We start from the raw sequence: 21,737 nt of genomic DNA on the forward strand, positions 1-21,737 counted from the left end.
CTCGTGTACTCGTTGACGGGTACTCTTAAACGTAATGCAGTACGACTCCTTCCAATTCAGGTGTGCGGCGTGTTCTTGGAACACCGTAGTCACACCTGCTCACAGTGAAAGCCTCCTTCCTCGAAGCAGTGGCGTAATTGTGGCGAAAATAGTATGCGATCGAGTCGTATGTTGTGGAGAGTTATCTCGATCAAGGCGACGAGCAGCTCTTCCATCATGGTGAGCTTCGGTATTCAGAAAGCTCATCTCCGAGTATCCTGCAAACATGTACGCAACCATGTTGGTCTAACACTCACAGACACTTGAATGAGGCTCGAGTAAGGTCAGAGAGGCAGGGCAGACTCGAAATGACATCAGCCGATCCGATGTACTCCCCCCCCCCCTCCCCTCCATGACTACCCTGTGGCATATCCACATAATAAAAAATGAAAACGGCTGTAGCACGAAAGCGGTACATTTACGAACAAGGGGTAAGCCCCCGTTAGCTGAGTGTTCAGCGCGGCGGAATGCCACGCCAAGGGGCCCGGGTTCGATTCCCGGCTGGGGCAGGAGATTTTCTCCGCTCAGGGACTGGGTGTTGTGTTGTTATCATCATTTCATCCCCATCCCCGACGCCCAAGTCGCCCAATGTGGCGTCGAATGCAATAAGTACTTGCGCTCGGCGGCCAAACTTCCCCGAATGGGGGACTCCCGTCCCACAATGCCGTACGCTCATTTCCATTTCCGAATGGTTGGTTGATTTGGGGGAAGGGAGGTCATCGGTCCCATCCGATTAGGGAGGGATTGGAAAATAAGTCGGCCGTTTCCTTTCAAAGGTACCTTTCCACCATTTGCCTGAAGCGATTTAGGGGAATAACGGAAAACCCTAATTACGATGGCAGGATGCGGGATTGAACCATCGTCCTCGCGAATGCTAGTCCAGTATTGTGACCACTGCGCTGCCTCGCTCGGTGAACATCAGTTCCTATTCAAAACGTTATTTACTCACTCCTCTCTTCAAGTTCTAGAAGTCTGTAACGGGAATTCCCGAACATCCTGTGCAATAACAAGCTCAGAGAGTACTGTAGCGATAAACAGCACAATTGTAAAGGAAGTAACACAGCGGATGTACGAACAAGATACAAGATTAAAACGCAATTATGTAAACACACACACCACATAAGAGCCAACCCGAAACACAGCCCGCATCTCGTGGTCGTGCGGTAGCGTTCTCGCTTCCCACGCCCGGGTTCCCGGGTTCGATTCCCGGCGGGGTCAGGGATTTTCTCTGCCTCGTGATGGCTGGGTGTTGTGTGATGTCCTTAGGTTAGTTAGGTTTAAGTAGTTCTAAGTTCTAGGGGACTGATGACCTAAGATGTTAAGTCCCATAGTGCTCAGAGCCAGCCGAAACACAGATTTCCAACAGGAATATGGGAAACTGGAAACTAAAATGAAGTAGTCCAGAGCATAGAGACGTATTTCAGACCACGCGCATTCTTGAGCAGCCAGTCCCACCAAAGGGAGACTCAATCTGTTTCCCGACGACAGAGGAAACAGAAACGAAACAATTATTGTGAGCCAGTCCCTGTTACTAGGATTTGAAATGAACGTTCTTTTGCGGCCAGTCTCTCGCTTAACCGTCCTGGCGGCTACATCTGACTTCACATGTTATCTTTTCAAAACGTTTCCTCCAGGTGCCTTGCAAAATGCAGTTTTAGGGCAGAAAGGATGCCAGAAGTCACCTGCTGTGCTGGGATGTGGCGTGGTGAATTCTGAATCTCCCACTCGCTATGGTGGACATATTTCAGCTATAAACACCTTTACGTTTCATACTGGTCCTTTTAAGTAAACTTCTGTATTGCGCGAGCCAGCTAGAAAGAACTCTTCAAGGCAGGAAACAATAGATCCCCGCTCACTGTAATTAAAGAAAGGGAAGAGAAGAAGCAACTAGTGTCACTGTAGTATCCTGTCTGCAGTGATGATGTAGCGTTAAAGGTTATTGGCTATTGGAATGTGCATATTACATTGCGAAAGATACTGAGTGACAATTTGGGGATAAACTGCCACACATCAGAACCAATCGTAAATGTTATAGACTGGGACGAGCGCAATGACGTAGTCGTAGCCTATGCTGACAATCTGTAGGTAGTGTTAGCAGCAGTCACAAGGCTGGCGTCAGGAAGCGTATAACATTGGTGTCATACAGACAAATTAACAATCGTGGCAGACAGCTTATATACCAATAAAAAGTACACTACAAAAGCATCCAGCGATACAAATAAACAGCACAACCATCAAAAAGGTACGATGACACGGCAACTGAGGGTACATACTAATGAGAAATATGTCTTCAGCCAGCCCATACAACTGACTACAAAACACAGATTAGCAGGTTTAAATCACACGATGCGGACCACCATCCACGCACATCAGAGCATACCATTGCGCTCTTATTGAAGCAGGAATATGTACAGCGGAAAGTGTGTGGGCGCGTAGAATCGTCATAAATCTGGATAAATGCGAGGCACGGACAATAGAGTGTCCTGTTGAACCTGTCAGGGGCTTTTTGTATCACCGGTGTTCTGCATCGGGAAGCGATTACGGACGCAAGTTGCCAATCTGAACCCGTGACCTCGTTCATCTGCTAACTGGGCACAGCCCTCACCCGGTGCATTTGCAGTGTGTTTCGCTTGCTGGCAGCTGCGATTGCCAATGTGGGCAAGTAGCTCTGTGCTGAGAACGGTAAAGGTAGTTACACAGAAATATAGTGGAAATTACCACAGAAACATTAAAGAAACACCCAGAGATTCATAAAAATGGGAACTATTAAATACACAGATGAAATCTCCAGAACTGCACACACTAGTTACATTAAAGAAACACCCAGGGTTTAAGAAAAATGGGAACTATTAAATACACAGATGAAATCTCCAGAACTGCACACACTAGCTATAAACAAATGAAACTAAATCGAAATCGAGTTAGATGACATTGAGACAAAGGGGTTACTTCAGATGAAGATTGCAGCGCACCCGACTCCTCTGATACCAACACCAATGGCGACACAAACGAAGAATAACATCTGACTAGCGTATAACGACATGCAGAACACTAAATGAGGAAATAGTAACACACAAATAAAATAGATCACAAACATGTTAATAGTGTAAGTTCGTGGTCGGTAATTGTACCAAGTGCCATATAAAAGTGTAGTTAGTTAGACTGTAATTAGAGTGAATAATTAAATACAAATGCAACACAATCACATTAACCACTTAACACCAATATAATGACGGGACAAAAGTAACACTTACCACTTATAATTAACGACTCCAAATGTAGAAATAGGACGGGGTTGCTAAAAGGTAAAGCCTCCCAATTACGTCTGAACTCTTCAAGCTTTTTAAATAAAACAAACTTCATTAATATTCCAAATCTTTAGTCTTCATGTCTACATATTTATATCTCAACATAGTTCAAATGGCTCTGAGCACTATGGGACTTAACATCTATGGTCATCAGACCCTTAGAACTTAGAACTACTTAAACCTAACTAACCTAAGGACATCACACACATCCACGCCCGAGGCAGGATTCGAACCTGTGACCGTAGCAGTCGCGCGGCTCCGGACTGAGCGCCTAGAACCGCTAGACCACCGCGGCCAGCTCTCAACATAATCATCCAGGCGATGATCACATTTCTCCCACCTAGAGACCATTTTGTTGATACCGTCCATGTATACTGTTTGACACGGTTAACAGAGCCACATCATCTCTGCTTGCACCGCTGTATCGCTGTGAAAGTGAATTCCTCGAAGGTGTTCTTTAAGTATTGGGAACAGATGAAAATACGATGAGGCCAAGTCGGGACTGTATGGATAATGGTCGACGACAGTGAATCCAAGCCGTCAGATTGTTTCAGATGTCACAGCGCTAGTGTGTGGTCTGGATTTTCATTGTGAAGGACAGGTTTCTCCATGTGGGGAAAAACTCTTCGAATTCGAGACTTGATTGCACTACGCAGATTCTCAGGCACCGACATAGTTACGTTACGCACCACCTTGTTATACGCTGCAATTCGGAGCCCTCAAGCCGCAGAGAGCTGCGAATATGTAGACATGAAGAAGAAAGGTGGACAACACTCATAAATTTAGTTTTATTTAAGAAACTTTATAAGTTTGTAAATATAAAATACGGCGTCATTATTTTTCAGCACGCACTTATACTAACAAATACGTAAAGTAGAATACAAGCCAATCTCAGTAGATCAAGTAGGATAACCAGTGGCCGCTTACTGTGCCAGGCGCCACGTTATACGTGTAATTAGACTAAATTAACATAGAATACAGTAACAGAAGCTATCTATCAAGTAAATATACATTCCGTTTAAAATCGTTAACTATTCTTAGATATCAGAACAGTTATGTGGGAGAAGAATGACTCGTAAAGTCCGAGACGTAGCAATGGGATACACTGCCCAGTGATGTTCCTCTCGCGGATACATTTCGGGACAACCTCCTTGAACTGTGGAACGAAGGGAGATCTATCTCCAGCACTGAGCTTCCCTAGCTTCTTTTAACTTCTTCTTAAAGATTAAAATTACATAATTTTCCATTTCAGAGATTTACGTTGTGTAATTTCGTGATGTAATCACAGCTGTAGCCTATATAAAAGAGAAAAAATTGTCTACATGCAGCCCCACCACCACGTGTTGCTACATGAGCAACAGTGCCCGTGGCCTCAGCTGTGTAGTGTAATTTCGCTGCGCTGTGGCGACCGTAGGCAACGGCTTTGTGGACTAAGAGAAACACTACGGACCGCACTTAGTTTATCAGATCACGGGCTCTAGTTGTCTAAATGCAGCGTTGGAAGAAATGACGAGCCTTTAAACGCGCAACTAGTAGAGACGTTAGGCGAAATTGTTCTGTAGCTGTTCCTTCCGTCATTGTTCCTTTTTTATAGCTATGAGACAATGACTCGAACTCTCTTAGCTTTGACTTGTAATGCTCGTGCGCACAAAATTTCATTAATAAGGTAAAGTAGCCACTTTCGCGATGTAGAACTGTTGTGCACCAAAAATTCAGGGTAGAGCCCACGTGCGCGTGCAGTTTTTGGTTCAAAATGGCTCTGAGCACTATGGGACTTATCATCTGTGGTCATCAGTCCCCTAGAACTTAGAACTACTTAAACCTAACTAACCTAAGCGACCGTAGCAGTCGTGCGGTTCCGGACTGAGCGCCTAGAACCGCTAGACCAACGCGGCCGGCGTGCAGTTTTTCTACAATCGTGTAGCTAAGAGGTGTTTCCAGTTCAATGATCTTAAATAGAGAATTTAACTTTGGGTTAGACTGACCTCAGTTGGTTTTTCTTTGCTTGCCGAATATTTGCCTTACCTGCTGGAACGTTGGGAACTCCCACTAAGTAACTAGTGATTGTGTCTCATGAGACTATTACCTTCTTTGTGCCGTGGAAGGGTCATCTTTCAGCTTTCGAATTAGTGTCCAAGCTTTTCTTCTGGAATGTGTGAAGCGAAGAATAGTAATTCTCTTGCACCATTTTTCTCTCCTTCATTTATTCAAGAAATTCATGACATTCGAAGCTGTTTCTTGGTCTCCGCTATCCTTGAATTTATCATAAAACTGGTTGATCCCTTGGTTCCATCCAGTAATGTGGTCTTTACCGCACGCTCTGTGTATACTGATTTTGGCAGTAGATACGGGAGCGATCAGAAACTCTGGGTATGAGTTGGGAAAGTCAGGAATCTATTTTACTGACTCAACCAACGCATTCAAGAATTTACCCCTATGTGCTTTTTGAAAGTTCCAAAGGGATATATGATCAGATGGCAATGGACGAATATGTTGGCTGTAGTAAGTTAGAATGGAACACTCTCCTTGTAGTTCGTGCACTGTGCCCAAAAGTGTCCACAGTTGACAGGCAGTTGCCAGATGTGCTTTCTGTACGCTGTCTTCTATACTAGGATGTGCTCGTTTCTTTTGCATCATAATGGAGTTTTAAGTCATTTGCATTCATCCATTCGACGAACATTCCTCCACTTTCATCCTCTTCCACATAGTTCTATTCATGGCTGTGGCTGCTGAAGTCATCTACATACATCTAAATATATTCTAGTACTGTAAGTTTTTGGGGCCAAAAGGTGTTCGGTGGTTTGTAAATATTTGTTGCCTTCATCTTCACACTCTGAGTCATCACTACCATCAGATTTCCTTCCCACATTTTCTCGTCGAGGATAAATGAGACAATACAAAGGTGCCAATCCCACCACGTGAGCGGTTAATGCATGCTGAATCCAATACTATCAGAGGCATTATCACGCTCCCTCACAGAGTTCTAATCTTCGGTATGTGCCACTGGGAGAACTATGACATCCAATTTAAACTGACGTAGGATATTCGACAGTCTTTCGCTCATATCTCTGGAGAGTCTCTCAATATTCAATAGTTAAATTCCGAGCAAGTTTTAATGGTGGTTCTGGAAAGTTGTATTTGCATAGGAGGTCATACTGCTATATATTTTGTGTTCGTGTTCAAATTATATCTAAAACTCCTTCTGCAGAATTAGCCTAATGGTAACTGTCCAGTTAGTTACTCAGGGATCACCGGTAGTAATCTACAATTATGAATATTCATTCGAAGGAATACATGATGACTGCTCACGAGGAAGTCTCGCGCTTGCATCTTGGTCCCAGCATGGACCAGTCTTATTGGGCGTCAATGGTGGTGTGGTGTTTTTTCCGTGAAGAACTCGATCATATCTGATGAAGCTACGATACATTCCTAATGCGGTATCACTTTGGTGGAGGAACCGTCGAGCTTGATTAAAGCTTGTCAGTTAGGAGCTTATATCCACTAGGACTTCCGATCATAGGGTGCTTCAGGGAAAAAATGGAGAAAGTCGCAAATAAATTTCTTGATGGTGCCATAATAAATAGGGAAGCTTACAGTCTATCAACTTTCCCTTGCAAACGTATGTAATTAGAATATATGGAACGATCAATGATTCGTGTGATATTATAGTAAACCTCGTATCCGGAAACTACTTTCAATAGTCAGTTAAGGAACCAACTGGTGATGAAAGTACCTTAAAGCTCGTAACAGTATACAGACCTGAAACTTTCGGTTTAGTTAATGTGAAAGACACACTCGGTGCCCAGAAAGCTAAAGCATCAACGACTCTGTGTGTTGAAAGGAATGTTAAAGAATATGGGGAATTATTTCTACATAGCAATGTGATAAGATACAGATCGTTGACTACTTGAGCAGTTAATAATCAGGAGTGTCCTATATTATTATTGTAACTGATTTATTTGAAGGACCTTATTAGATAGTTAAATGATATTAATGACAGTTATTGTCCATAAATAATTACAGTTCAGTGTATTTGTAATTAATATAAAGTGAATAAATGCACCAGCTGCAATAGTGTAAACAGTTTACTATCTGATCCACCTTCAGCAACTGTATTTGTATTTATCAAAATATCGACTTCTTGCTGATTATTTTGATGAATCTAAACTGTGTGTGTTACAGTCGTTCTGTTTCGCTAGTAAATTATTTTATATCAAGACCACTTGTTTTTAGTTGCCCCTGACAAAACACGATTACATAAGAATTAGTATGTTTCCATCACTGCAATTAAAATAAGAAAACAATAATATGGCTCTTATATTACAGAAAATGTCAGAGTGGTCTTTCTAGGCTAGGATGAACAGAACATTGACAGGGTGGCTGTTACTACAGTACCTACTCTGTGGACTGACGCTGTGTGCACCAGACAGCAGCACTGGAGGCTGGCGTTCCAAGCTACAGTGCACCTCCTGCGTTAGCGTCAACCTCTCCCACTATCTCATTGCTTGTGCGGTGTATGAACATTGCCTTACCATAGGACTAACTACCACACTAGAAGGTCATTCTCTCATGATTGGGTAAACCGTTCCATGTGTTCATACGTATGACTGGCCGCGTTCTTCTTCTCACCAGTCGAATTACATGGCAAATATTTTAGTTTTGACTCGACTTTTTCGATGCTAAAACGAAATCGGACTTGCCAAGAAATTTCCTATATGTAAGTATTAAAGCGATAGCTTGAGATTGTTTTGTTTCTCGCCTATGATACCTGCGGGCTCTGTGTTCAAAGAAAGATTTCAGTTCGTCGATTCTCTCCGAACCTCCCCTGTAGCAGGCTGGCAGCCGTCATACAGCGATTTGAAGCTCCTTCTTTGACGACTTTTCTTTCCTCGTATGCAGGTGGCTAGACTCTAGCTGGACTGCTGGTTACATTCGGAACTCATGATTGATTTCTTCCGCTAATGTCATGCGATTTTTTACAAACACCGTCCGCAATGCTCGGCGATCTCTGTCCACCAGTAAATTAGGTCTGATAGGCCTTGGTTTAACTGTGATTGTTCCTTCCCGTTTCCACTTCGCAGTCACATCATTAATAATCTCAGACGGTGTTCAGGAAAGACAGATTAGGCAGAATTGGTGGTGGAGTGTTTGTGTCTGTCAGTAGTGGTTTATCTTGTAGTGAAGTCGAAGTAGATACTCCGTGCGAATTGGTATGGGTGGAGGTTATACGTAACAGCCGAACTAAGTTCATAATTGGCTCCTTCTACCGACCCCCAGACTCCGATTTTTATTTATTTATTTCGAGTCAAAAACATTACAACAATATTTACAATATATACAATATAACAAATCAGGTCAAATCATAAAAGAACAAACTAAACGGTATTAGCCCAAAATTGTGCAACGGCAGCAGCATTGTCTGAAACATCAACAAGCTCTTGTGTGGAACATGATACAGGACATCTAGGACAGTTAATTAAATGTTTGGTTGTCTGTTCTTCTCCGCAGTCACACAAGGTGGAAGATTCCTTCATGAAGCCCCATTTAAACAGATTGTCCTTAGTTCGTCCGACGCCACTCCTGAGCCGATTTAGAGACTTCCACACTGTCCAGACTTGATTTCCACCAGGAGGAAGGGTCTCAGAAGGAGTCATCCAATCGTTACTGTCAGATTTTGCTGTCCACTGAGATAGTCTGGCTGCTCCAGTCCGACCGGTGAGGGGTGTAGTAGTTCTCATGAAGCTCCTCCTAGATTTGAGTCTACTAATTGGTAGCTGGTATCCATGTAGCAGGTGATCGGTGTTATGATCTGCTTTATGTCTCTCAAGTTTGGCTGCGACTTCACGCCTTATGTCTGGAGGAGCAATACCTGCTAGTTTATGGAGTTTATCAATAGGTGTAGCTTTGAGGCATCCCGTTACTGTCCTGCAGGTTTCGTTCAGGGCCACATCAACCTGCTTTGCATGAGATGACTTGTACCATACAGGACATGCGTATTCAGCTGCGGAATAACACAAGGCCAAGGCTGATGTTCTTAGTAGTTTGGGATCTGCACCCCAAACGCTGCCAGTGAGCTTCCGCAGGATGTTGTTACGAGCAGCAACTTTCTGCTTGGTGTTAGTGCAGTGTTTTCTGTAGGTCAACGTTCGATCTAAGGTGACACCCAGATATTTGGGGTAGAAACAATGTTCAAGCTCTTGATCTTCCCAAAACACTGTAAGTTTTCTATAGGCCTCTCGATTGCGTAGGTGGAAAGCACAAACTTGAGTTTTAGCAGGGTTCGGTCTTAAGTTATTGACTCTGTAGTACTCAGATAGGTCCTTGAGAGCAACAGTAAGCTGGTTTTCTACTGTGTCAAAATCTCTGGCTTGTGTGACTAAGGCAAGATCATCTGCATAGATGAAACTCTTTGTAAGAGAAGGTTGAGGCTGGTCATTTGTAAATATGTTGAACAATATGGGGGAAAGGACACTACCCTGAGGCAAGCCATTCCTTTGACTTCTCCATCTACTCTTTCTTCCTTGGAACTCCACATAGAATCGCCGGTTTTCCAAAAGTGTCTGCACAGTTCTGGTGAAATTAATGTCTCTAGTGATGTAGTAGACTTTGTGCAATAATTGTCGATGTTGAATGGTGTCATATGCTGCTGTGAGATCCACGAAGACAGCCCCGGAAATGTATCCTTTTTCATTGATATAGTTGCTGAACAGTTCAGAGAAAATTTGAGTCTCGTAACAAATAAATATCCCACTCATACGGTTATAGTTGGTGGGGACTTCAACCTTCCCTCAATATGTTGACAAAAATACTTGTTCAGAACCGGTGGTAGGCAGATAACATCTTCCGAGATTGTTCTAAATGCTTTCTCCGAAAATTATTTCGAGCAGTTACTCCACGAACCCACGCGAATTGTATATGGTTGCGAAAACACACTTGACCTCTTAGCCACAAACAATCCAGAGCTAATAGAGAGCATCATGACTGATACAGGGATTAGTGATCACAAGGTCGTTGTAGGTAGGCTCAATACCGTTACTTCCAAATCCACCAGAAACAATCGCTAAATAATTTTATTTAAAAAAGCGGACAAAGTGTCACTAGTAGCCTTCCTAAGAGACGATCTCCATTATTTCCGAACTGACAATGCAAATGTAGCTGAGATGTGGCTCAAATTCAAAGGTATAGTATCAACAGCAATTGAGTGATTCATACCTCATAAATTGGTAAGAGATGGAACTGATCCCCCATGGTACACAAAACAGGTCCGAACGCTGTTGCAGAGGCAACGGATAAAGCATTCGAAGTTCAGAAGAACGCGAAATCCCGAAGATTGGCTAAAATTTACAGACGTGTGAAGTTTGGCACGGACTTCAATTCGAGATGCCTTTAATAGGTTCCACAACGAAACATTGTCTCGAAATTTGGTAGAAAATCCGAAGAAATTCTGGTCGTATGTAAAGTACACAAGCGGTAAGACGCAGTCAATACCTTCGCAGCGCAGTGCCGATGGTACTGTTACCGACGACTGTGCCGCAAAAGCGGAGTTATTGAACGCAGTTTTCCGAAATTCCTTCACCAGAGAAGACGAATGGAATATTCCAGAATTTGAAACACGAAGAGCTGCTAGCATGAGTTTCTTAGAAGTAGATACCTTAGGGGTTGCGAAGCAACTCAAATCGCTTGATAAGGGCAAGTCTTCAGGTCCAGATTGTATACCGATTAGGTTCCTTTCAGATTACGCTGATACAATAGCTCCCTACTTAGCAATCATATACAATCGCTCGCTCACCGTTAGATCTGTACCTACAGATTGGAAAATTGCGCAGGTCGTACCAGGGTTTAAGAAGGGTAGTAGGAGTAATCCATCGAACTGCAGATCTATATCATTGACGTCGGTTTGCAGTAAGGTTTTGGAGCATATACTGTATTTAAACATTATGAATCACCTCGAAGGGAACGATCTATTGGTACGCAATCAGCATGGTTTCAGAAAACATCGTTCTTGTGCAACACAGCTAGCTCTTTATTCGCAGGAAGTAATGGCCGCTATCGACAAGGGATCTCAAGTTGATTCCATGTTTCTGGATTTCCGGAGGGCATTTGACACCGTTCCTCACAAGCGACTTCTAATCAAGCAGCGGGCCTATGGGGTATCGTCTCAGTTAAGCGACTGGATTCGTGATTTCCTGTCAGAAAGGTCGCAGTTCGTAGTAATAGACGGCAAATCATCGAGTAAAACTGAAGTGATATCAGGTGTTCCCCAGGGAAGCGTCCTGGGACCTCTGCTGTTCCTGATCTATATAAATGACCTGGGTGACAATCTGAGCAGTTCTCTTAGGTTGTTCGCAGATGATGCTGTAATTTACCGTCTAGTAAGGTCATCCGAAGACCAGTATCAGTTGCAAAGCGATTTAGAAAAGATTTCTGTATAGTGTGGCAGGTGGCAGTAGACGTTCAATAACGAAAAGTGTGAGGTGATCCACATGAGTTCCAAATGAAATCCGTTGGAATTCGATTACTCGATAAATAGTACAATTCTCAAAGCTGTCAATTCGACTAAGTACCTGAGTGTTAAAATTACGAACAACTTCAGTTGGAAAGACCACATAGATAATATTGTGGGGAAGGCGAGCCAAAGGTTGCGTTTCATTGGCAGGACACTTAGAAGATGCAACAAGTCCACTAAAGGGACAGCTTACACTACACTCGTTCGCCCTCTGTTAGAATATTGCTGCGCGGTGTGGGATCATTACCAGGTGGGATTGACGGAGGACATCGAAAGGGTGCAAAATAGGGCAGCTCGTTTTGTATCATCACATAATAGGGGACAGAGTGTGGCAGATATGATACCCGAATTGGGATGGAAGTCATTAAAGCAAAGACGTTTTTCGTCGCGGCGAGATCTATTTACGAAATTACAGTCACCAACTTTCTCTTCCGAATGCGAAAATATTTTGTTTAGGCCAACCTACATAGGTAGGAATAATCATCAAAATAAAATAAGAGAAATCAGAGCTCGAACAGAAAAGTTTAGGTGTTCGTTTTTCCCCCGCGCTGTTCGGGAGTGGAATGGTAGAGAGATAGTATGATTGTGGTTCGATGAACCCTCTGCTAGGCACTTAAATGTGAATTGCAGAGTAGCCATGTAGATGTAGATGTACGTGAGTGTGGTAAAATTTCAAACAGTTGGAGCTTTGTCCTTTAGCCATATCAGACTGTGGGAACTTCTGTCCAAAACTGGCGATAGGATGCGAAACTCCACTAATAAAATTAATATGAAACTTTAAAAAAAAATCAAGTAGGCCATGCTGGAACGTATAATCGTGCTGACGTATCATAACTGTAATATTGTATGCAAAACATTAACTTTCAACAGATAAAAAACGAATTAATTCAACAGAACGAAAATCGACTGAAATGGCCGATTGTACTGAGTCCTGTGTAAGGGAGTGCGTAGCTTTTAGGAAAAGTTATCAACTCAGTCTAAGTCGGTAATCGACGGTGTTAATATGGAATTCGTGATCGAATGGAGTAGACATATTACCGTAAGACAAAGTAGTGTAAATATTAATCTTCCCTGGGCTACTTTGATTATATACTAAAAGACTCGTAAGAAAAGACAGTGAGGTTAATCAAAATATCCGTCGTGTGCAAAGATTATGACTACACGTCGCGATCATTACATTGACTTACGGATTTCGGATGGCTCTCACGCGGCACTGATCTTATCACAGCGACACATATAAGTGTTTCCTCATTTTATTTGGACAAATAAATAATGTGGAATTATATTTTCTTAAATTAAATTCTCTGAAGGTTATTGCAGTGACAGCTTAACAGGAACACTGAATTTCACTATTGAAAATAGCTATGAAGGAATCCGTGAACTACGAAGAAGGATTTCAGTGGGGACAACGAGACATCTTTCGGAGACGCGATGTGAGCAGGTCTCTTCTCGAACTATCCACGAATCACCAAATGCAAACAATTAGGAGTCACTCTTGTAATGTATCCAACGTAGCCCTCCACATTCTACTGCACCTAAGTTTTAGTCAGCAGTCGACCACTTCCGTGTGACCCCGAGACAAAGAAGCAAAGCAGGCAGTGGAAACATGTGGACGCATCTCAAACGAAACAGGCGAAGACCCAACCATTAACATTTTTTGGGTCGGGGAGGAGGGATGGGACTGCCATATTGTAGTGCTAACAGATTCTCCCCACTTTTGAAGACTAGGAGTCACGGGAACCTGGCTAAGAGGGTATTTTTCTGCACGAAAAATTTCCTGCTCGTTCTGCACACTCACAGATGTAGCAACTTTGGGAAATTAAATTTTGCGTTACCACACGTACTCTCGCAGTGACTTCTTCGTATTTTTACGGTGTGAAGACAAGTATTTGCAGAATTACACTGAGGTGGAACGTTTCCTGAATAAACAAAATGCCAACATCTCTTACCGAGGTCTCCGCCAACTCATCCATCGTTGCTGGGAAATGAATGATGGGTGAATATGTAGAGAACAACCAACACCATCACCAAATTTCATGGTCGCAGACTGATTTTTTCGAGGTGACAATTAAAACTGTTGCCCTCCATACCCACAAATGCCCCGTTGAGAATTCGGACACTACAATTGAGAAGAGCCAACAACACAGATTTTCAATTAGCCCGCAGGCAAAAAAAGTCATTGATAGGCTCTTATCTGCTTCCTGCCCTCTTAACTGTCCAGCGCAGGCTGTGATTGTGAAAGGTGCCCTTCAGATGTTTTTTTTAAAATTGGCGCATTTTGTAACAGTTCCTCCCTGCGTATTTGTTGATCAATCGAACAGTCTACGGGTGTACTGCCTGTCCATGGAGTCCAGAGGGCCAGTATGTTGATCACAGAGATACAGCGCCCGTTAGACACTCTGGACCGGCAGTGCATCAGCCGGACTATTCGATTATCTCATTTTGTGCTCGTGATTGTATAAGACCCCTACATGAACAGCTGCATCGGATGTTCTGTCAAAAGTGAATCGGAAGCGGAGGTTTGGTCTCGTCGCCTGCTCCTTCACCTATTATAATCCTCTCAGTTTCTTCTTGTAGGATGAAGAGAGAAGTCGTGTGTAGGGACACCTGTCGCGCCTGAAGAAGACCTGCTGGCCACCAGAGTGATAGCTACTTGCGACGAGCCGGCTGCAGTGGCCGAGCGGTTCTAGGTGTTTCAGTCCGGAACCGAGCGACTGCTATGGTCGCAGGTTCAAATCCTGCCTCTGGCATGGATGTGTGTGATGTCCTTAGGTTAGTTAGGTTTAAGTAGTTCTAAGTTCTAGGGGACTGATGACCTCAGATGTTAAGTCCCATAGTGCTCAGAGTCATTTGAACCATTTGAACCAGCGACGATAGAACATTATGCTACGGTTTTATGCCTACATATAAACTGTAGGAAGCCACTTCAAACAACTGCTGCAACTTATGAGGATAAATAAGTATATTATTATAATGGAGCATAACAAATTTTTCTCATCAACAGAAGACTTAAATTAAATTACATTTTTTTTTCTTTTTAGCATCTAACTTTTGACACACAGTACTCTAGTCCGTTAAATTAACAATTTTCACGCATCTACAACCTCCAAAAACGTGTGTCGTCATATTGCGACCTGAGCACTTATTTCCGTCTGGGCAAATCGTTTGGTATACTATCTGAGTATGCCATATCCAGTAATGGCCTTTTTTTTTGTAGTACATGTAACGAATCGTTTGATGGACCACGCTTTATTTTCTGTTTTGCAGAATAGCTTTAGGAATGAATCAGCTGCTGAATACTGATAAACATCACGTAATAAAAAGACCCAACGCAAAATAAAGAGAGTCAAATCATTTGCGTAATGTATTAAGTTTTGACACCCAAATTGTGTGAGAGAACAATATTGGCAAGTGTTGTTTCAGCCTGATACGACGTAAAGCACTGCGTGTGTCCAAATCTCCTCGCAACTCTGTCCGGAAACAAGTAAGCTGTTGACAAAATTAAATTCGGTGCCAGAGTTTCTGTAAAGCGTGTTGTGTTCCGGTTGCCGTTCGTAGCATTGTTCGCAGAAGGTCCCTCCACGAAAATATTGAGGGTATTTTATCTGTAGCGGTTAGCTGGAAATACTTGCGTATGGTAATTGGGTGAGGCGGCCAGCTTGCTGGCAGGGACGGCTGGCAGCTCGCCACGGGCGTCGCTTGCATTAACGCAACCGACGCCGAAGGCCGTGGGATGCGCAGCTGCGCCGTCAATACCGGCCGAAGGCGGCCTTCCCTCGCTGTAACGTGTGTTTCACCGCGTGTTGCGGGAACAGAATTTTCCTTTAACAGCGAGCAGCAGCAATAATAAAAGCTGTTGAGCGCCAGGTGCGGGCCCGCCTCTGCGCCGTCACTGCGCGCTGTCTTGCTCGATTTCAGGCGAATGTAGGAAAACACAGATGCGGGGAACGGGCTCGTATCCAGCATTAAATGAGAATACAGTCTCAGGTGGATGAACGTTATAAGAGCAGCAGGTGCTTCGTTGAAAATTATTGGGCGTAGTATAATTTTTTTCAAAAGTTTAAACACAGCCTTGTAAATATCGCAAAATGCCCAACGCCAGGCTCTGGAACTCCAGCTTTGATTCCAATAACTCACAAAGTTTTCAGATCATGTGATAACTTTAGGAACCTTCATGGACGACCAAAGTAAACAATTTTCTGAATAATTTACAAGGTTTCTCGTGGTACAGAGAAACAAAAATTACGATAACTGTAAAAAAAATTAATTGAGTGTATGCATGAACTCCTGATTTTTTCTAAAGACATTTCTAAATGACGTACTTCGTCTGCTTGCATGACTGCCGTTATAAATGTGATTTATGTAGGTACATTTCGAAATATCCTGTTCTTAAACAATATACGGCACCCTTTCTTTTAATCGAACTCGTTACAAGTAACCTAGGAATACTACTAAACGTTGTCTGGTAAGTATCATAGATCTTTACAAGGATCTGACGTGCATCCATCAGCATCCATCACTTGCAGCAGTGTGAAAGTGCAAACACTTGCTAATACATTGACGATAGAGGTTAGTATGCTATTCTGAGCAACGGCTTCTAGGCTTTTCCAAGGAGTTTAGAATTGTGGGCATTGTACGTCGCGCCCTGATCCAGATACATATGCGAATATCGGTTTACCATTTTCCTACAAATCGGAACGCCATCTATTCTCTTACCAACATTCCTAGTTTTTGACAACATTCCCTTAAGCAGCACACAGACTGTCCTTTTGCGGTAAACATTAATTTCTGTTTTTCGCACTGATCTTGACCTTTACTCTGATGTAGGATCGATTAACACGCGAGGATTACGCAAATGATGCGAAAACTCAAATGGGGATCCCCGGGGAAACACTGTTTTCGTGAAACACTACTTAGAAACTTCGAAGATACAACATTTGTGACGGGCTTTGAACGATCCTACTGCCACCAAAAGCGTGTACACATTCGTTTTTCCTCGTTCCATGTGCGAGTGGAACAGGCAAGGGAATGACGATCAGTAGAACCTGCAGCCCTATACGTGATGGAGACTTTCGGAATATGTATGCAGACTCTTTCATGCGATGTCAGTGACTATTTTCAGTCGTGGATCGCTTATAACATGTCTGAAGATAAGGCCGCCTAAAGACACCTGAAGGCTTCCTTTTGTTATTTATCGTTTGACTGTCATATCAGTAGATTCCCACGTCACCGCTTTACCGTGACAGTAGTTTCTTTGGAGTAACATCAGCTGTCTAAAGCATCCAGACATAAAAAGCCACCAAATATTATCGAAATCAATGGAACGGATATTATGACGTCTACAGCGTATTTCTTAGTATTGTGTGATGTCCTTAGGTTAGTTAGGTTTAAGTAGTTCTAAGTTCTAGAGCAGAGACATTTGAGCCATTTAGTGTTGCGATCAACAACTGCAGTCGACTTATTTACACTCGGCGATCCATTTTCCCTTCCTAAAACAATATGTGTTTAATAATGCACATATAGCTGTCTATGTGCCGTTAGCTCATCGCTTAAGAGTCATTCCTGTATTTTGTCAAACACGCAAATACGTCTATATGATTTAGAGACTGTCGGACCTGTGATGTCACCGTCTTTAGTTATGATCACCTCAGCGTCCTTCTAGGTGATTTAATTTCGGTGGTTGGTATTGGGTTTTCAATTTCATGAAGCAGGGAATGAGAGCTTTTTCTTTCTTTTATTTCGTAATCGTTATACCCAGTTACTCTTGAGAAAATAGGGACGCAATTCCATCGTTAGTGTATGGCGCGTTCATCTCTCTCCTTAATTTACCACGTACATAGTTATCTTCCTCCTCTTTATCTCCTGATAGCGAGGAGCCCAGCAGGTATTTGGCCTAAGATACAATCCTGATGTCATTGCCCTATTTTGTCTTCGAATGGTCGACAATATATTAGGTGACCCGAAGTTTTTCATCAAAATCTTGCATGGGCAAAATGGTTCAAATGGCTCTGAGCACTATGGGACTTAACTTCTAAGGTCATCAGTCCCCTGGAATTTAGAACTACTTAAACCTAACTAACCTAAGGACATCACACACATCTATGCTCGAGGCAGGATTCGATCCTGCCACCGTAGCGGTCGCGCGGTTCCAGACTGTAGCGCCTAGAACCGCTCGGCCAGCCCAGCCGGCTTGCATGGGCAGTTTGGTTTATTTTCCTAATGATTTTGTTCCAGTGTTCAAACGTAGTCTGTAGTATTTTTCCTTGTATGAGTTTTTCAGGTCTCCATAAGTGTGGTGGTATCTGGTCCAGCCTTTCATACCAAGGGTTCCCCACACAAACGTCTTGTTGCGTAAGCCTTTGATATTAAAATGTGCGCAACAACAGGAAAACATAAATGAACATGGATTTGTGTTGGTTTACATTAATGGCACTGACAGAGTGACGATGTCTGAAACACCACAGTCTGTCAGCATGGCGACCATCGTTGTTTCTTCCCTTGATGTGATAGCAGAGAGAGGCACTAGAACAATGATACTCCGAATAACAGAACTGGATATGTACGTGGTACCACGTTGTGTTTCCGGAAGAGACTTGGTTCTGTGCACGGAATTATCATGGTCGTATCCGTGTGTGGATGCTTCGAGGAGAACAAAAGTTACAAGATTGCATTCATCATCATCATACGAGCGTAGCTCCTGGCGCGTTTGTATGGGAATCAATACACAACTTTCACACAGTAATAGTTTGGACAGCTGACATTAAATCTGCTGCGTTCTATGGCTAATGCCTGTTCCTATCTTCGAAGTCAAAATGGCTGAAATGGCTCTAAGCACTATGGGACTTAACATCTGAGGTCATCTGTCCCCTAGACTTAGAACTACTGAAACCTTACTAACCTAGGAACATCACCCACATTCATGCCGGAGGCAGGATTCGAACCTGCGACCATAGCAGCAGCGCTGTTCCGGACTGAAGCGCCTAGAACCCCTCGGTCACAGCGGCCGTCTCTTTGAAGTCAATATGATGTTACACTACAACAGCGTAACGCGAGACAGCGAGTTACCTGTGCTAACCTGACCAAGATCGATACAGACTCTTTTCGACTGATGCCCTTGTCTGCACCATCACCAAATGTCTCACCCACTCAAAAAATCCCATCATGGGTTACCGAAAGGCTAGCATACCAAAATTTGCCAACCCCTACGATTGATGAACTGTGGCGCAGAGTTCAAGCAGCATGAAATGACTTTCCTGTTAGAGTATCCAAATTCATGTCGAAACGATGCCCAGACGGTTAGAGCTGAGGTTGCTGCCAGGATTAACCGCTCTGTATGCTAAATTTTAAACACTGTATACCACCAAGTTACCAACGAATTCAATAATGTATGCTTTCTGCTATAATACATACTCACAATAATTATAATTAATTCTTCTCCTCCCTGATGTTGTAATTTTAATATTCAACAGTATCATAGGTACTCGGCGTATTACGAACCTACAACCATGTACTAACAAACGGTTCTGTTAATTCACCACATACCCGAGTTCGGTTATCAAAATCGTAGGTCAGCTATCGCTGCAGCACAGCGGCCTTTGCAAAGACACGTGGACCTATGCCGAAAAGGAAACGCCCTTCAAGTAATCTCGGGACAAGCCGATAAGGCTCTTCTCTTGGTTCCGATAGGCGTGACACAGAGACCAATCCAGAACCTACAGGTGAATTCCTGACATTCCGATGATGATGATGTTTGGTTTGTGGGACGCCCAACTGCGCAGTTATCAGTGCCCTTACAAATTCCCACCCTTTGTTCAGACCAATCTCGCCACTTTCATGAATGATGATGAAATGTTGAGGACAACACAAACACCCAGTCATCTCGATGTGGCATTACGAGATCAGATTCGTTGAGGAATATTGGTAAGCATATAGCTTTTAAGTGAATTTCTGCTGCGGAAATTAGCTCTTTTGTCACCAAAATGCATTCTCAGGGGTGTGTCTGTTTACAGCTAACTCTAACACACTGTTTAGTTCTGCCACCTCAAAGAAACACTCGTAACCTAATAAAATACGTACCAAGTACTTTCCTATGTCATGAAGGGCATCCCTCTAGTACTGAATGAAACTCCTGCAACATCTTCACAATGCGTCTGAAGCTTACTGGATGTCATACTACGTATAAATTTGAGAAAATCTTCCTCATCTTCTTAAATCCGCCAACATATGCGACCATAACCGGTTTTAAGTGATGCGTTACACTTTGTTCCGAGAACAATAATATTTCACCTGTATATATAGAACCCGTATAATACGAGGGTTGAATAAAAAGTAGTGGCAACACAGTCGCAACATGAAGGATGTGGGTCAAATGGAACGCGCGCTGACTGTAGCTGATGGCAGAAGTTGAAATACTCCAGTGAGCGGCGACAGCAGTGTTTGAGTCAGTTGCTGTGGGCGCTTTATGAAATTGTGGCAGTCCAGTTCAGGAGTCCTAAAAGTATGTTTAGGAAACTCGAACAACGTGCTTGGATCAAGACTGAAGCGGCGCATGGTCGGAGCACGCAACAACGTTTTCAGGAAATGCGTTGGGCATGGAGGGTGGTGATGCAGCAGTGACATATTGTACAGTGGCGAAATGGAGTGGAAATGTCTGTTAATGGCAAGGATGTCATTCAAGATCGCCCCATTTCACCCATCCCACTCCACCCCATGAACAACATGACAATTGAGCTTCTTCCTTCCCCTATGGATACAGACCGCCGATGGACAGTGCGTGACTTAGACGCAGAGGTAGGCGTGTGCCACACACCAGTGCCCCACATTTTGCTGGGGAAGACGGACATTGCAGCCTACTGCTGCAATTTCTTGCGACATCAACTTGGCCCTGCACTGAGAAGAAAGCAACGGCACCTTCTGGCACTGCATCCCATCATCCTCCATGACAAAGCACGATGCAATACATGAAACCCCATGCAGGAGCACCTGTGTATGTGAGGGTGGGAGATAATGGAACATCCACCGTTTTGACCCGACATGAGAAGTCATTACGACCTGTTCGTCAACACGAAGGACACTCTTCGTGGCACACGCTACAACACAAAGAAGGTATCATCCACACCATAATGTGGTCCTTGCGAGACATCGACAGAGATGACCACGCTGAATGTGTCCGATGCCTTCTTTCAGTGCGGGGGAAGGCGACTGAGATGCGAGGTGATTGTACTGAAGGCTTGTAATAGGGTGAATCTCTGTCAAGTCTAGTATGAATTACAACAGTGTTGTCACCAATTTCTATCAAACCTATTTACTTAGAAAAGTGGGGAAAATAAACCCGAAGTTACAGTCAGACTGTGCGATGTTCTAGTGTCTCGTCAAAGATTTACGCTTCCGGAGCACTCTCACGCTCCACGAACGCACCCGTAACTGCTCAGCGCTCCGGCTTCCCCACCACTGCGCTATTCCGAGTACATCTAGATGTATATGTAGATGTAGATGTAGCTGTGTGAGTGAGAGGGCTGTATGTCGAACGCTGCACACGGGACACTTACGAACAACTGACTGCAACACGGTGCAATTACATTCAAGAGAAGAATATTGCAGCATACTTTTGTAAGGACTATTTTATCGCTAGTATTTATTCCCTATTTTTTTTAATTTTTTCTCCATAGCTACAACTTTGCTGCGGTACTCAGTAGGCACATCATAAAATGCTAGTACAGTGAGCAGAACTAGAAATTTGTTTACATACGGACATTTAACATTCAGTTGTGATGTATATAAATTCAGACACATTTGGATTTTAAAATATGTAATATACATGGCACTATTGTTCGTGATACAAACACATGGTGTTGCGCATATGTGTGAAACTAAATGTTGGTGGG

The sequence above is a fragment of the Schistocerca americana genome, chromosome X (assembly GCF_021461395.2).
Source record: "Schistocerca americana isolate TAMUIC-IGC-003095 chromosome X, iqSchAmer2.1, whole genome shotgun sequence".
NCBI lineage: Eukaryota > Metazoa > Arthropoda > Insecta > Orthoptera > Acrididae > Schistocerca > Schistocerca americana.